The sequence below is a fragment of the Apium graveolens genome, unplaced genomic scaffold (assembly GCF_009905375.1).
Source record: "Apium graveolens cultivar Ventura unplaced genomic scaffold, ASM990537v1 ctg5255, whole genome shotgun sequence".
Classification (NCBI taxonomy): Eukaryota; Viridiplantae; Streptophyta; class Magnoliopsida; order Apiales; family Apiaceae; genus Apium; species Apium graveolens.
In genome coordinates this window covers 37523-56840 of record NW_027418889.1, presented here as the reverse complement: position 1 = coordinate 56840, position 19318 = coordinate 37523, and the positions used below count along the sequence as shown (strand labels likewise).

At 34.5% G+C, this 19318-nt stretch overlaps 1 non-coding gene across 1 annotated transcript; it reads left to right on the top strand.

Annotated features, from left to right (window-relative positions):
- The first annotated feature begins 15423 nt into the window (after positions 1 to 15423).
- Positions 15424 to 15530, top strand: LOC141702509 (small nucleolar RNA R71). Its single transcript, XR_012567148.1, has one exon. It is a non-coding gene; the product is annotated as a small nucleolar RNA R71 (small nucleolar RNA).
- The last annotated feature ends 3788 nt before the right edge of the window (positions 15531 to 19318 follow it).

The window sequence follows — 19318 nt, the reverse complement described above, 5'->3', positions numbered from 1 at the left end:
ATGGGTAATTTTGATGCTGGTTGCATACGGGATGAACAAAGATACCATTAATGATTGTATTGTTGGTGAGATGGATGATATATGGATACGCGGAATACTGTAACGATTTTTGGTTGAAACGGCGAAATTATTTTTGATTCAAGCAGCAAACTACACAACATACACCATGATATGGAACATGAAACACTGTATATATATCACGATTTAACGTATCATGTAAACATGTTGGGCCTTTTCATTACGCCATAAATGGTGTATTGTTACACTTCGGCATGGGTGTTGACTTAGCGTATGTTATTATAGGTATGAAATATTCGCCTTATCATAACACCTGTGTTATGGGTGTTACCAAAGCCGTAAAGGTATGTTGCCATAACTCAATGAGGTGTTAACCAAAATAACACATGATATCGTATTTTCATAGCCTATGAATAAATAAATTTTAATTATAAAGAATTTATTATTTAAAATATTTGATATAAATAAAATAATTTATTAATTTGTCTTTGAAAGTAAAAGTATGTCAAACAGATGATTTATTTTAATATATTTAATATTAAATAGTTTATTTGAATTTAAAATTAAATGAATAAATTTTAGTAATTAGTTTAATAAACTAATAAATTTTGTTTAAATAATTTATATTTTAAAAGATAAATACTTTAATAGCTTTGAGTTTTTATAAAGTAATTAAAATAATATATTATTAAAATATTTATAATGTGTGAAAATTAAAAAATATTATTATATTTTACAAAGATTAAATAAAAGGTAAATCGTCAAATTGAGTGGAGCTGGTAAAATTTTGGTTGGCGTCTAAAAATTGGAAAGTGGGGAAATGAAATTTTCAGACAAAAGGGGAAATGGATAATGGTTTATTTTGCTAAAAATAAAGATCTTACTTTCTTATAAGATGTAGTCATATAGTTCAGTTTGAATTAGTTATTTAAAAATATAAACTGCTCTATTTTCAAACTTTAAGGCCAAAGTTATCTTAAGACTCATACCTTAATCGTTGTTTTGCATTTTTCCTGCATTAAATATGGTAAAACTAACTTTAATATTATTCGTATTGTAAGCACTTAAGTTCGACTTTTTTTTGAATCACCTTACTAGTCAAAAAGACATTAGTTTTATTTAGTGATGGCTGCTCAAGTATAATAAGTGAAATAGAACCCCTCCCCCTCTCCCATGTCGTTCTCTTATATTTTGTCCATTAAGTCTAATTGCATAAAAATTACAAAACTGTAAATTTTAGGACACGTATATTTGATGGACATTTTAGGTTCTTGTAGTGCAAGAGAAACACTCTGCACTGGCACTTACTGTCTTGTGGAAACTACCTACTAGTATCATTCAAGATGTTTAATTTTTTTAAGTTTTGAACTATAATTGTTGCCACATATTTCGATTTTGTAACTGTTTTCTATTAACATTTTTATTAACATTTCTATAAGTACAAGGATTGATGTTGGTTGTTTAGCTGCTGCTCTGCTTGTTGTCCTTCTGGATGACAAGAATGTAAGACTGATAATAATTTTACGCATACAAATTTGCATCAACACCATCACCGCTTTTGTAAGTGTAATCTAATCATGGAAATTTTTATATATGTGCACTAATTTGTCTTGCAGCTTATTTTACTAGTATAGTTTTAATTTCTTAACAATCAGGAATGTAACTATATTTCTATAAGTGTATAGTAAGCTTATTATATTTATCTCATAGGGATGGATGCAAGCAGGAAGGTTGCCCAAAAGAAGGAAGCTGCAACAACTATACAGGGTAAAATTTAGCTGGCGGCTACTATTGCTAAGATTATGTACTTTTACAGAACTTGATATACTTTCCTCGATGATAGTTGAATGTAATTTTTACGGGACTTCATTCCTCAAATTATAATAACTCACGAGTTTTATGTTTGCTAATTTAATTTGAATTGTTAGACTAATATTTTTAGAATATTTCCATTTATATTTTGGATATATTTATTCATTTTTTTATTGTATTTATGAATTTGAAGGAAAAACAAGCACAAGCAAATTATTATATATGAATTTTTAAAAACTATAAGTGGGGCCCACTTTTTTTAATCATAATAGCTATTATACCATACCAATATATGTTGCTATAGGATGCTATAACAACATCTATATGGATCTTTTATAACATTTAAGATATGTTACCTTAGACATATTTTGATGTTATTATAGATACCTATAGTAACTAGTTAGGACCCAATATTGCTTTAGTGTTGCTATAGCTTTTTTTTGGCCTATAGCAACATTAAATGAGGTCTATAATTAAACGGGGTCTATAAAACACAATTTTGATGTTGCAATAAGTCATTTATGTCGTAGTGTTTGTACTTTTGGGACATTTTAAATAATTTTATCTTTTATTTGGTTATATAGGGTCATCAATTTTCAATTTAAATATATATTTTTAAAAAATATATTAAATAATTCTTATTTATTTACTAAATAACTAATATTCAATATCTTTTAATGAACGAATAAAACTAAAAAACAGTTATAACCATTTTACATATTATAATTTAATAATTTAGTACAGATTATCAATGTTGTTATGGCAAAAACACGCGCTAATATTCACGCAAGTATACGCATTCGCAAGTAGTATAAGATATAAATCAGATTCGTTCCCACAGAGACTGCTTTAGGTTAAGTTCAATTTATGCACTTATGCAACAATGTATGGTTATCGCTCAATGCTAAGACAAATAACAAATTGGGTTTTTATTAAACTAAAAAATTATACTAAATAACATTAACTAAGAGAATTGAGATTGAATTACTATATATGACAAACATGGGATTCTAACTTCATTAAACACTTCATTCAATAGCCTTTTCGTTCTTAACCTTAACATGTAATCGTGATGACACTAATAAGATAACACGAAACTGATAAACGCCAACTTTCGTTGCACGAGTACCATTCTACCAGACATCCACAAAAGTGATAGAAGCTGAATAGGCACCAATTATATTGAGACCCTATATGTCTATAGAATTTGACAACATAACGGTTTAAGCACAAGTTATCCATAATGATTACATAGGGAAAGTAAAACCGTTAGAGTCACCCACTAATCATGCATACAATACATGAACTTATGCTACCATGACAAGTTCTAAACCTCTATATTCATTGTCGCTTCAATAGAGATAAACACGCTATCTTATATGTTAGCTACGCACATAAGACGAATAAGCACAACCAATACTAGGGTATCAATCAATCACCACACACCAAGATATCGAAATAATTAACTATTAAAATCCATAAGTAAATCCGCTAGAACCTCATGACAACGATTAGCCCATAATTGAACTCATCGTCACCACAGGTTCCAATGAAAGCATGGTATAAAACAAGGTCTTAATAAACTGAATAATGATTAAAGTACTAATAAACGAGATCTAGGTTCAAAAAGAACGAAAATGAACATCTAAAGTTACAACTAATTCAAAGAATCACAAGTTGAAAATAAGATCTTCTTTTTCGGAGTTGTTCTGTGCTTCCAGGTCTTCTCTTTGGTATCCAAATCTTCCCAGATGATGAAAACCCTTTTTTTAAGTATATATACGCCCCTAGTGGACCTGGACTCTTAAAATCGTCAAATTCCACTCAAAAAAAGCTTTTTCAGTGAAATCAGCGACCAGCCGCGCCTTGGGTGGCCGCTCAGCTCTCTGGGCGGGCGCTCAGCTCTTGTCTGGAAAAATTTCTGATGAATCTTGTTTTGGCCATAACTAGAGTTCTACTCGTTAGAATTAGACGATTCAACTGCCCACACGAAGCTATTGAGATTCTCTACAACTTGACAATGGCCTTGTATTCCAAATCGGATCACTTTTTATCATATTTCCTTTAAAAGCTCATTTCTTCATATAACTGATACCTGAAATGCAATAACACAAAAACATATCAAAATACCAACAACTTGAGTCCAAAACACCAATTTAAGCTTGTAATGAAGCATTCCAAGTGGATATAAAATCCACTTATTGTTGGAATTTTAACGCAGCGGGGTCATGGTAAAACACTTTTACACATACAAAATCCAAATCAAAGCATATAAATCGTGAATAAAAATTCGAGGGATCGAATCTAACCTTTTAAAATAATTCGGAGATAACGATCAGAGATCCTTAGCAGTTGCTCCTCAAGTGTGAAGCACTCCACCGGTATCCACCAAGAAAACGATGTTAAGGAGGAGGAAGGAGGTGGAGAGAATTGAGTTTTCCAAACTTTTTGGGTTTTCGGGTTTCGAGGTTGGAATAAAATTAGGGTCTATAATAGTGTATTTATAGGCAAAGTTTTCAGCTGAAATTTTCCCATAAATATTATTATTATTATCCCATTTATTATTCTCATTAATAATTAAAACACCTTTTAATCATTAATCCTTTTTCTAAACACTTTAGAAATAATTCTCTCTCTTGATTTAATTTCCAAAAATTAAATCCTTTAATTAATAATATTAAGAACTTTTCTTAATTACTTTATAATCAATTAAATCTCATTTAATCAATTATTAAATTTGCCAATTAATTATTTATTTCATAAATAAATAATTATTAGCCATTATTAATTAATTCCTCCACCATTAAATCATTCTCTTTTTATGGTGTGACCCTGTAGGTTCAATATTAAGCCGGTAGTATAAATAAATAATAATAAAACTATTTTATCATTATTTATATAAATTTTCTAATTTATTAAATATGATTAATTAATTAATCATATTTATTCTACATCGTGAGGGATACTTCTCAGCATATCGCGACTATCCGGATAATATGAATTCACTGCTTAGAATACCAAGAACCTATTCAGTGAATAGTTACCGTACAATAAACTCCTTCTACCCTACAATGTCCCGATTAAATACAAGGCATGGATCTCGTGTCAAGCCTATCTAATTCAATCACTTTGCTTACCATTTACTATGCATAGTTCTACGTAAATTAGAAACTCCTTTCTAATTTAATTTACTCTGCCCAGAGATTCCTGAACTAGCATAAGTGGATCAGCCTTGAACATTCGCTTCCTTCACTGGAAGGGGTAGATCCTTTATTGATCATACACTATCTTCGTGTATAAATTCCTATACCCAGAAGAGCCCTAATAATTGTCCCTGAAGACTAAGAACTAAACCAAAGCATAGTTCAGTGTACACAAGATGACTATGATGACCTCAAGTCTAAGAATACTTGTACAACTATCACTATATGAACAACTGCTGACACGTGAGTGAACTCCATCAGTTGTTCAGCTGTGCGAGTCATGTTCAGTGAACTTATTCTATAATAAGCACCTACATACTAGCTATAGTGTCACCACACAAATGTCTATGAGAACATACATCCTTCATAATGAAGCAAGCATAGTATGTACCGATCTTTGCGGATTATTAATTACCAGTTAGTAATCCTATGACCAGGAACTATTTAAGTTTAGAGTTATCATCTTTTTAGGTCTCACTATTATGATCTCATCATAATCCATAAAAAGCTTTACTCTAAACTATGGTATCTTATTTAAACACTTAAATAGATAAAGCCCGTAATAAAAATAAAACAAGTCTTTATTAATATCAATGAAATCAAAACAGATTACATAAAAGTTATTCCTAAATCCTAATACATGATTGGACTTAGGACATATTCCTTTCAATCTCCCACTTGTACTAAAGCCAATCACTCTGGTATCTAATACCCATCTTGTCTTTATGACGATCAAAGTGACTTTCATAAAGTAGCTTTGTGAGTGGGTCTGCTATGTTGTTATGTGTGTCAACTCTAATTCAATACAATACAAGAAATGTTACCGCGCTCCCACTAACCCTTTTGTAGACCCATGGTTCATCTTCGTTTTTGATAAAATCAAACTCTTTGATTGTCTCATCAAAATGAATGTTCTATCTTTCGAGAAGCCTGCTTTAAACCACATATGGTTCGCAGTAGCTTACACACTAGGTTTTCATTTTTCTTGGAAAGAAAACCATCTGGCTAATTGCCAGATCTCATAGTCGTAGTAAGCAGCAAACTCAAGCAAAATCCGAACTGATTTTAACAGGGCTACAGGTAAAAGGTTTCATCAAAGTCAATCCATTGCCTTTGTTTGAATTCTTTTTCCACAAGCCTGGCCTTATAGGTCACCACCTGGCCATCTGCTATAATCTATCTTTTATATACCGTATACATAGATTCCATTCTGGATTTCATGGCACTATGCCATTTCTCTGAGTCAACACTACTCATAGCCTCATTATAGGTCACAGGGTCGTCATCATCAATGATCGACAACTCATTGTCATTCTCAATGACAAGGCCATATTACCTCTCAGGTTGGCGAGACACTCTCCCTGATCTATGAATGGGCTATTCCACAAAAGGTTGTTCAGTCAGAACAGGTGTTTCCACTCGATCTGTAGTAGTTTGTGCTTCTTGAACTTCATCAAGTTCAATTTTGCTCCCACTGTTTCCTTCAAGGATAAACTCCTTTTCCAAGAAGGTAGCATGTCTGGAGACAAACACCCGATGATCGGTGCAAAAGTAATACCCTAAAGTCTCTTTAGGATATCCCACAAAACTACATTTTCCAGATCGATATTCCAGCTTATCTGGGTCAACTTTCTTGACATAAGCTGGACATCCCCAAATCTTAACGTGTTTAAGACTCGGTTTCCTTTCTTTCCATATCTCATATAGAGTTTGAGGAACAGATTTGGAAGGCACCTTCTTCAGTAAATATGCTGAGGTTTCCAATGCATAACCCCATAGGAATACTGGAAGATTTGCATAGCTCATCATGGACCGAACTATGTCTAACAATGTTCGATTTCTCCTTTTAGATACTAATCTGGAGGAGTCCACTGGGAGACTATACCATTTACTTTGAGATAATCCAGAAACTCTTCGTTCAAGTATTCACCACCTCGATCTAATCGAAGAGTTATAATACTATGTTTGGTTGTTTCTCCACTTCATACTTATATACTTTGAACTTTTCAAAGGCCTCAGACTTGTGTTTCATCAAACACATATCCGAATCCAGATCTATCATCTATGAACGTAATGAAGTATGAAAATCCACCCATGGCTTGCGTAGACATTGGTCCACATACAACTGTGTGTACCATTCCTAGCAAATCTGCAGCCCTCTCTCCATGTCCACTAAATGGAGACTGCAATGCCACTATAAAGTGAGATTTTCATCATCCCTTTTCTTTTATTAGTTTGTTCAATCTGAAATAAATTATGTCACATACATATAGACCATTATTTAAAGCACCACGTCCATAAAGAATATTATCTCTAAGAATAGAACATTCATTATTCTCAATAATAAATAAAAATCCAGCCAAGTCTAACATGGGAATAATATTCCTCACAATCGAGGGAACAAAATAACAATTATTTCAAATAATAGTCTTGCCCGTAGGCCTATGTAAATGAAATGATTCTACATCTTCAGCAGCAACTCTTGCTCGATTTCCATCAGTAGAATCACCTCCTCTTCCTCAAGAGTCCTACTTCTCCTTGGTCCCTGCAACAAATTGCAGATTTGAGAACCACAGGCGGTATCTAATACCCAAGTAGAAATTTGATTTAATGACATATTCACTTCTATCATGAACATACCTGAATCAGAAGCGATAGTCTCACTACCCTTCTTCTTCTTCAATTCTGCAAGGTAAACCTTGTAGTTACTCTTCCAGTGCTCCACCTTGTTACAGTGAAAGCAAACTACTTTGCTCTTGGGGTCTTCAGCTTTTGGTGGAACCGGCGTTTTCTCACCTACTTTCTTCTTCTTGGAAGAGTTCCTCTTCCTTTTCTTAGGATTGGAACCTTCACCAATTAGGAGAACAGAACTCTTCTTAGGGGGAAAATTCGATTCCGCAGTCTTCAACATGTTGTGGAGTTCAGGCAGGCTGACATCCAACTTATTCATGTAAAAGTTCACAACAAACTGCGAGAACGAACTCGGAAGCGATTGCAAGACCAAGTCTTGGCTCAGCTCCCCATCCATGGCAAAACCAAGTTGTCCAAGACGTTCAATCAAATTGATCATCTTAAGTACATGGTCATTCACAGATGATCCCTCAGACATCCTACAACCGAACAACTCCTTCGATATCTCATATCGAGCTGTCCTCCCCGCCACATCATACAACTCTTGTAGATGCATGAGGATAGTATGAGCATCCATATGCTCATGTTGCTTCTGTAGCTCAATGTTCATGGAAGCTAGCGTGATGCATTGAGCAACATTTGTATCATCTATCCACCTACGATACACACCATGTTCATCATTATGTGCATCACTAGCAGGTTCAGTAGGCTTAGGTGAGTTAATCACGTATTCCAGCTTCTCAATCCTGAGAACAATTCTCAAGTTTCGAAGCCAGTCAGCATAATTAGGACCAGTCAATTTGTGAGCATCTAGTATGCTCCTGAGTGATAGTGCAGAAGACATAACGTACAAAGTAATTATGTAAATGATAAACACATAACAACACTTAGCAAATATTCGATTTTATTTCAAAACACTATATGAATCGGGTCTTTATTCATAAGTGGCTCCCACTAGTTTTCTTAATTTATTCAACCCCCTACGTGAAAAATTAAGAATTCATAATGCTAGTGAGAATAGGGATCCTACATTCCATTACACAACCCCGGCTGTAGCATGAACCGCCATGCAATGTTCAATAGGCAGACAACTCTTGTCAATTACATCTCATGTTATTCCCTAATTAAACTTTAGCCTCTTGAATAATTGAGTCTCGGTTGTAGCACGACAAACTCAATATTCTAAGTCAAGTCTAACCCAACATTCTGTACAGTTGAATCAGTCCCCAAAGGCCCACGGCTGTAGCACGTACCGACCTTTAGATTCTTATTCAATGCACACATCTCTATGTAATATACAAGTATTTCTTATTTCGAAGTCAAAGCCCTCGGCTGTAGCACGAACCGACAATGATTCAAAAATAAGAACTACTTTTTTATCATGTTGGAAGGCTATGACCGACACAAGCCCATTGTATCATTGGCCAATTACTACTTGATATTATTTAATTTTAGAGGGATTATATTACGTTACAATCATAATCATATTATAAAGAAATTCTTCCTTTTAAATTAAATATTTCAAATCAATAATCAATAATCAGATGATTCCCAGATCGGGTGGAGCATTGTCAAGAGGCGTCACTTAATAACCCTTTCTTACAGATAGAAATCTGTTGTTGACAGAATCATCCTTTCTCTCATATCGAAAATTCATATTCAATTACGTGTTTCATAAACACAAGAATCTCATGATTGTATTCATAATATTATTATTAAGGTTATGAAACAATTTCACTATACTAGGTTGTCTAACAAACGCCTTATATTTATTTAAGTTCACCTAAATCTATCATCGCATGATAAACTAAGCATATATCACATATATCAACATGAATAAACATCAAGGTAGGCATGTTACATCATCTAGCATATTATTCTAAGCATTATACATCTCTATGTATCACATGAAGCATTTAAAATCAATTAAAACAATCAAAAACAGCTTTAAAACACTTCATGGAAATATAAACAGTTCAAAACTTTTATATAAACTAAAATTGATCACTCCATTAGATCCGTCTCGAAGAAACGAATCCAACGGTATATTGCACGCCCAAAACGGAGTTACGAAACTCCCAAAAAATCAAATTTAATGTGGACAGTCGGGCTGTAACGCATTACAGGAACGCGTTACAAGCCCTGTAACGCATTCCGGTGATGCGTTACAAGCCTTTTAACCAATTAAAAGGTGTAACGCATTCCGTGAATGCGCCACAGGTGTGTAACGCATTCATGGAATGCATGACACCCCTATTTTTCTTTTTTTTCAGCAGCCGCCATTCTTCTTCCTCGGAAAACGAGCCGCCTGACATTCTCTGTCGACTCTGCCATGTCTGACTTCTTCCGTGCCATTCTTGTTTCAACAGCAGATGTAGCAGATGTATATACAAATATATATATATATATATATACTATATATACATATATTTATTTATTTAATTACGAATTTTAATTGCAAGAACTTCAAAAATTCATAATAAAAAATCTATACATCATAAAATTATGAAAAAAAATACCCAGACGATCTACAACACTTGTAGAACCCAGATCAACATTCAAAATTATTCTGAGAAATTTTTTCTCATCAGACAAAATTAATCCATGATATAACTTGTAAAAATCATAATTAATTCATACAAGCACATAAAATTCTGAAATTTTTACCACAGATCTATATGCATACAACCTATGCTCTGATACCAGTGTTGGATTTTAACGCAGCGGGGTCATGGTAAAACACTTTTACACATACAAAATCCAAATCAAAGCATATAAATCGTGAATAAAAATTCGAGGGATCGAATCTAACCTTTTAAAATAATTCGGAGACAACGATCAGAGATCCTTAGCAGTTGCTCCTCAAGTGTGAAGCACTCCACCGGTATCCACCAAGAAAACGATGTTAAGGAGGAGGAAGGAGGTGGAGAGAATTGGGTTTTCCAAACTTTTTGGGTTTTCGGGTTTCGAGGTTGGAATAAAATTAGGGTCTATAATAGTGTATTTATAGGCAAAATTTTCAGCTGAAATTTTCCCATAAATATTATTATTATTATCCCATTTATTATTCTCATTAATAATTAAAACACCTTTTAATCATTAATCCTTTTTCTAAACACTTTAGAAATAATTCTCTCTCTTGATTTAATTTCCAAAAATTAAATCCTTTAATTAATAATATTAAGAACTTTTCTTAATTACTTTATAATCAATTAAATCTCATTTAATCAATTATTAAATTTGCCAATTAATTATTTATTTCATAAATAAATAATTATTAGCCATTATTAATTAATTCCTCCACCATTAAATCATTCTCTTTTTATGGTGTGACCCTGTAGGTTCAATATTAAGCCGGTAGTATAAATAAATAATAATAAAACTATTTTATCATTATTTATATAAATTTTCTAATTTATTAAATATGATTAATTAATTAATCATATTTATTCTACATCGTGAGGGATACTTCTCAGCATATCGCGAATATCCGGATAATATGAATTCACTGCTTAGAATACCAAGAACATATTCAGTGAATAGTTACCGTACAATAAACTCCTTCTACCCTACAATGTCCCGATTAAATACAAGGCATGGATCTCGTGTCAAGCCTATCTAGTTCAATCACTTTGCTTACCATTTACTATGCGTAGTTCTATGCAAATTAGAAACTCCTTTCTAATTTCATTTACTCTGGCCAGAGATTCCTGAACTAGCATAAGTGGATCAGCCTTGAACATTCTCTTCCTTCACTGGAAGGGGTAGATCCTTTATTGATCATACACTATCTTCGTGTACAAATTCCTATACCCAGAAGAGCCCTAATAATTGTCCCTGGAGACTAAGAACTAAACCAAAGCATAGTTCAGTGTACACAAGATGACTATGATGACCTCAAGTCTAAGGATACTTGTACAACTATCACTATGTGAACAACTGCTGACACATGAGTGAACTCCATCAGTTGTTCAGCTGTGCGAGTCATGTTCAGTGAACTTATTCTATAATAAGCACCTACATACTAGCTATAGTGTCACCACACAAATGTCTATGAGAACAGACATCCTTCATAATGAAGCAAGCATAGTATGTACCGATCTTTGCGGATTATTAATTACCAGTTAGTAATCCTATGACCAGGAACTATTTAAGTTTAGAGTTATCATCTTTTTAGGTCTCACTGTTATGATCTCATCATAATCCATAAAAAGCTTTACTCTAAACTATGGTATATCTTATTTAAACACTTAAATAGATAAAGCCCGTAATAAAAACAAAACAAGTCTTTATTAATATCAATGAAATCAAAACAGATTACATAAAAGTTATTCCTAAATCCTAATACATGATTGGACTTAGGACATATTCCTTTCACTGATCACACCCCCAAACTTGAATCGATGCTTGTCCTCAAGCATAAACAGACTCAAAACTACAAAACAAACCTAATGCATGAATGCAACTATGTGAATGCAACTAAATGATAATGCAATTGATCCCCTCGGAATAACCATAACCAAATGAATAAGACAATGCATCTAAGAATGCAATGACTTTAAACAGAGCTCGAATAAATCCAACAAACCAACTCACAAACCAGAAACGTGCATATGTGGAATGCTTAACAGATATCTCTCGATACTAGATCAATAACCATAACTTATCTATCATCGAAACAATCAAAAGTTTATAAACAGAATAAACAATAAACGCAATATGACTCACAACACCTCCTTTCTACTAGAGTTATACAAGGATTCACACTATTATTGAACACATAGCAAAGATGCTTAATTGACCGTGCAATGAATGAGGTCCCTAAAGACTTATGCAATAATACCCATGTAGCGAGCGTTAGGTTAGCGGATCCCAGACTATAAAAGCCTTAGGTCACTGGGCACAAAGTCCCCTTAATAACTCGAGTATTAAAGAGCTCACTCTTGATCAATTATGCATAAACACATACTTTTTTTCTTTCTTTTTTTTTCTCTTTTTTTCTTTTTTTTCTTTTCCTTTTTTCAATAATTTCTAAATGAGTGCGTTTCGCTCCATCTCATTCAACCCTAGACTACTCATAAAAATATGAGCCGACTACTAGCCATTTGACGCCTAGCCTTACAACAACTAGCAATGTAATCCAAGTTTTTCTCCAGATAAAAAAATCAGTGTTTTTACGTCATTACGAGAATATCACAAATTCTAAATATAACCAAGTGATTCAATCTCAACAACAAACAAGTATGATCATGATCTAGATCAAAAGCAACCCTATAAGACTTTGTGAAAATATTTGTTTCTGGCATGCAAATCAATTCATTAAGACTTAAACATCCCTCTATTCGTAATCACCACACTGAAATCAACATCAAATTATCTAATATCATAGTTCATCTTAAGGGATCATGCTAAATATGCATGCAAATGCAACTATATAAAATCACATAAAAACAAACAAATATGTCCTAAATGAATAATCATGCAAAAATATGAATGAACTACAACTAAACATGCAATATGAATCTATATAAATATATATGGACACACACACACTACTAATCCTTACATTATCACCCAAGACTTAAAATTTTCAATGTCCTCATTGAAGGTAATAATAAGGATTTCAGGCATACCTAATTAGCGGGAGAGTCACCCTCGTCGGGTGGAGGATCAGGTGGCCAATCAACCTCGCCACCAGTGTCTCGAATAACAGTACCAAAAGCGTGTGTCAAATCTTCAGCAAAACGATGGTGAATGTCATGCATGGCCTCCATATGCCTAGTCAATCTTCTATACTGCGCATCCCCAACACCAGTCCTATCAACTGTCTGTGGCGCATGAGAAGAACCCTCTGTAGGAACTGGAAGATCCGTCTAGCCACTCTCTACATCATCAAAAATATATCCCAAGCCCTTATCATGTGGTGCACCTAAGAATGCATAACTCAAGTGATCTGGTAGTGGGTAAAGCTCAAGTATGGGAGCTTCTTGAATAAATGGTTCAAAACTGCTCCTGAGAAATTTTCAGCTCTGCTAGCCCAAGAGAATCGAATGGAAAATCCAACTTCCTCTTCCATGGAGGTGCATTCAAAACCTGAATTTGCTCTACTTTAAAGCACTCCTCTTTAGTTGTGGGTAACTTTATTTCCTTGAACACATTAAAGTTACTTTTTGATCATAAACCTTCATCGAAAGCTCTCTTTTTTGCACATCGATCATAGTTCAGCCAGTAGCTAAGAATGGTCTCCCCAAGATAATGGGAATCTTCTTATCTTCCCTGAAATCAAGAATTATAAAGTCAGAAGGGAAGAAGAGTTTATTCACCTTGGCCAAGACATCCTCCACTATACCTCGTGGATAAGCGATGGAACGGTCAGCTAGTTATAATGACATGTATGTTGGTTTCGGATCAGGCAGACCAAGCTTCTTGAAGATAGATAAGGGCATCAGATTGATGCTAGCTCCTAAATCACATAAACACTTGTCGAATGACAAGTTTCCAATGGTGCAAGGAATAGTGAAGCTTCCAGGATCTTTAAGCTTCGGAGGCAACTTCTGTTGCAGCACAATATTACATTCCTTCGTTAGAGCAACGGTCTCTAAGTCATCGAGCTTTCACTTTCCGAGAGAGAATACCTTTCATAAACCTCGCATAGCCAGGCATCTGTTCAAGAGCTTCATCGAAAGGTATGTTGATATGAAGTTTCTTGAACACCTCTAAAAACTTCTCAAACTGCTTATCCATCATTTTCTTCTGTAGCCTCTTAGGAAAAGGAGGTGGATGATAGATCTGTTTCTCCCCTGTATTACCCTCAGGAGGAGTGTATTCCACAGTAGTCTTCCTTGGTTCCACATCTGCTTCCTTCTGCACTTCTTCTTCAGCCACAACTGCATTTTCTGAATCTTGAGATTTTTTAGGCTCTTCATCTGGCTGAATTTGGGGGCTTGCGACCTTTCCATACCTCAAGGTGATGGCGTTCACCTGTTCTTTAACTTCCCTCTTTCCTGGATTGGCTTCTATATCACTAGGAAGCGTTCCTGGTGGTCGATTCAATAAGGCATTAGCAATTTGCCCTATTTGGTTCTCTAGAGTCTTGATAGAAACAACCTGGCTTTGGCATATAAGAGCCTGATTTTTACATATAAGCCTCAACTCCCCCAATTCAGATCTTTCATTCAAAGATAGACCTGCATCATGAGTTTGTTGTTGAAGTTGGAGTTGTTGTCTTAATGCAAATTGTTGCTGAAAACCAGGAGGGTTGAATTATTTTGCTCCAAACTGCTGGAACGGCTATTGCATCGCATTCTGATTGTTGCTCCAGCTGAAGTTAGGATGATTCCAGTTGTCAGGATAATAAGTGGAAGGAACTTGTTGCTGCGATCTCTGAAAGTTGCTCATAAACTGAGTTGAGTCACTAGATATAGCGCAGTGCTCTGTCGCATACGGACCTGCACACAACTCACAAACACTGGTTATCTGCTTAACACCATAGTTAGCCAGAGAATCGATCTTCATAGACAACGCTTTTAGTTGAGCAGTGATAGCCGTAGTTGTATCCATCTCAAGAACTCCTGCTACCTTGCTCTGTGGCAATCTCTGGGTTGGATACTGATATTCATTAGCAGCCATCAGTTCAATTAGATCATAATCTTCCTTATAGCTCTTCGTCCATAAGGCTCCACCTGATGCTGTATTGAGCATGGGTCTGGACTGTGCTCCCAACCCATTGCAAAAACAATTGATGATCATCCAATCAGGCATTCCATGATGAGGACACTTCCTAAACATCTCCTTGTAGCGCTCCCAAGCTTCATATAAATATTCTCCTGATTGCTGCGTAAATTGAGTAAGAGCATTCCTGATTGCAGCTGTCTTCGCCATAGAGAATAATTTAGTAAGAAACTTCTGAGCAAGATCTTCCCAAGTAGTAATCGAACCAGCTGGTAGAGAGTGTAACCAGCTCTTAGCCTTGTCCCTCAGAGAGAATGGGAACAGTCTCAGCTTCACAGCATCTTCAGAAATACCATTGAACCTGAAGGTGTCGCAGATCTCTATAAATCCCTAATGTGTGTATTGGGATCTTCCATTGGAGATCCCCCAAACTGGACTGAAGTTTGTACCCATTGAATTATTCCAGGCTTGATCTCTAAGGTATTAGCTGTGATAGCTGGCCGGACAATGCAAGATTGAATGTCATTGAACTTGGGTTGAAAAAAATCCATTAAGGCTTTCGTTCGTGCTGCTGGATCTCCCATTGTAATGAGTACCTGAAACACAAACAAATAAACCGTGAAAGTAAAAAAATCCGAGTCAGTGAACTTTAAAGACCACTGATGACAAGCACATAAACTAAAAATTAACACCGAGTCCCCAGCAGTGGCGCCAAAAACTTGTTAGGGCGAAAACATGCACTAATATTCACGCAAGTATACACGTGCGCAAGTAGTATAAGATATAAATCAAATTCGTTCCCACGGAGACTGGTTTAGGTTAAGTTCAATTTATGCACCAATGCAACAATTTATGGCTATCGCTCAATGCTAAGACAAATAACAAATTGGGTTTTTATTAAACTAAGAAATTATACTAAATAACATTAACTAAGAGAATTGAGATTGAATTACTATATATGACAAACATGGGATTCTAACTTCATTAAACACTTCATTCAATAGCCTTTTCGTTCTTAACCTTAGCATGTAATGGTGATGATACTAATAAGATAACACGAAACTGATAAACGCCAACTTTCGTTGCACGAGTACCATTCTATCAGACATCCACAAAAGAGATAGAAGCTGAATAGGCACCAATTATATTGAGACCCTATATGTCTATAGAATTTGAAAACATAACGGTTTAAGCACAAGTTATGCATAATGATTACATAGGGCAAGTAAAACCGTTAGAGTCACCCACTAATCATGCATACAATACATGAACCTATGCTACCATGGCAAGTTCTAAACCTCTATGTTCACTGTCGCTTCAATAGAGATTAACAGGCTATCCTATATGTTAGCTACGCACATAAGACGAATAAGCACAACCAATACTAGGGTATCAATCAATCACCACACACCAAGATATCTAAATAATTAATTATTTAAATCCATAAGTAAATCCGCTAGAACCCCATGACAACGATTAGCCCATAATTGAACTCATCGTCACCATGGGTTCCAATGAAAGCATGGTATAAAACAAGGTCTTAATAAACTGAATAATGATTAAAGTACGAATAAACTAGATCTAGGTTCAACAAGAACGAAAATGAGCATCCACAGTTACAACTAATTTAAAGAATCACAAGTTGAAAACAAGATCTTCTTTTTCGGAGTTGTTCATGAAGGTTTTTAGCACATAAACGCAGTGAAAACGTAAATTTAAATCTTAAAAAAAACCGAAACCCTTCGCAGGATCCATGCGAAAAATAATATTTAATTCGTAGTTCAGTATGTTTACCTTAAGAAGCTTTACGTTAATGGAAAGATGGAGGTCTTTAATGGTGATCCAAAAATGATGAATGGAGATCCTTAGCAGCTGCTCCTCAAGTGTAAATCACTTCACCGGTATCCACCAAGAAAATGATGTAATGAAGGAGGAGGAGATGGAGAGAATTAGGGTTTTGTAAATCTTTTTGGTTGAGGCAAAAATAGGGTCTATAATAGTATATTTATAGGCAAAATTTTCAGCTGAAAATTTTCCCATAAAATATTATTATTATTAACCCTTTATTATTCTCACTAATAATTAAAACACCTTTTAATTATTAATCCTTTTTCTAAACTCTTTAGCAATAATTCTCTCACTTGATTTAATTTCCAAAAATTAAATTCTTAATTAATAATATTAAGAACCTTTTCTTAATTAATTTATAATCAATTAAATCTCATTTAATCAATTATTAAATTTGCCAATTAATTATTTATTTCATAAATAAATAATTATCAGGCATTATTAATTAATTTCTCCACCATTAAATCATTCTCTTTTATGGTGTGACCCTGTAGGTTCAATATTAAACCGATAGTAGAAATAAATAATAATAAAACTATTTTATCATTATTTATATAAATTCTCTAATTCATTAAATATTATTAATTAATTAATCATTTTTATTCTACATCGTGAGGGATACTTCTCAGCATATCGTGACTATCCGGATAATACGAATTCACTGCTCAGAATACCAAGAACCTATTCAGTGAGTAGTTACCGTACAATCAATTCCTTCTACCCTGCAATGTCACGATTAAATACAAGGCATGAAACTTGTGTCAAGCCTATCTTATTTAATCACTTGCTTTCCCATTCACTATGCTTAGTTCTTTTTAATGTAAATTAGAAACTCATTTCTAATTTCATTCACTCTGGCCAGAGATTCCTGAACTAGCATAAGTGGATCAGCATTGAACATTCTCTTCCTTCACTGGAAGGGGTAGATCCTTTATTGATCATACACTATCTTCGTGTACAAATTCCTATACCCAATAGAGCCCTTATAATTGTCCCTTGAGACTAAGAACTAAACCAAAGCATAGTATAGTGTACACAAGATGACTATGATGACCTCAAGTCTAAGGATACTTGTACAACTATCACTATGTGAACAACTGCTGACACGTGAGTGAACTCCATCAGTTGTTCAGCTGTGTGAGTCATGTTCAGTGAACTTATTCTATAATAAGCACCTACATACTAGCTATAGTGTCACCACACAAATGTCTATGAGAACAGACATCCTTCATAATGAAGCAAGCATAGTATGTACCGATCTTTGCGGATTATTAATTACCAGTTAGTAATCCTACGACCATGAACTATTTAAGTTTAGAGTTATCATCTTTTAGGTCTCATTATTATGATCTCATCACAATCCATAAAAAACTTTACTCTAAACTGTGGTATATCTTATTTAAACATTTAAAGAGATAGAGCCCACAATAAAAACAAAACAAGTCTTTTATTAATATCAATGAAATCAAAACAGATTACATAAAAGTTATTCCTAAATCCTCATACATGATTGGACTTAGGACATATCTCTTTCAATCTCCCACATGTACTAAAGCCAATCACTTTGGTATCTAATACCCATCTTGTCTTTATGACGATCAAAGTGACTCTGAGAAAGTGGCTTTGTGAGTGGGTCTGCTACGTTGTTATGTGTGTCAACTCTCTCGACGTTGACATCTCCTCTTTCAACAACCTCCCTAATCAGATGAAAGCGTCGCAGGACATGTTTGGAATTTCTATGAGACCTAGGTTCCTTGGCTTGTGCTATTGTTGCGTTGTTATCACAATACAACACAATAGGCTCTTCAACGCTAGGAACAACTCCCAATTCAGTAACAAATTTCCTCATCCAAACGGCTTCTTTTGCAGCCTCACTTGCAGCTATATATTCTGCTTTCGCTGTGGAGTCAGCCGTTGTAGACTGTTTGGAACTCTTCCAACTAATCGCACCATCATTCAGAGTAAACACGTACCCTGACATGGATTTGCTATCACTTTCTGATTGAAAACTATAGTCAGTATAACCCTCTATTTTCAACTCAGATTCACCACCAAAAACAAGAAAAATGTCCTGAGTCCTTCGCAAGTACTTAAGGATGTTTTTCACTGCTTTCCAGTGGTCTTCACCTGGATTG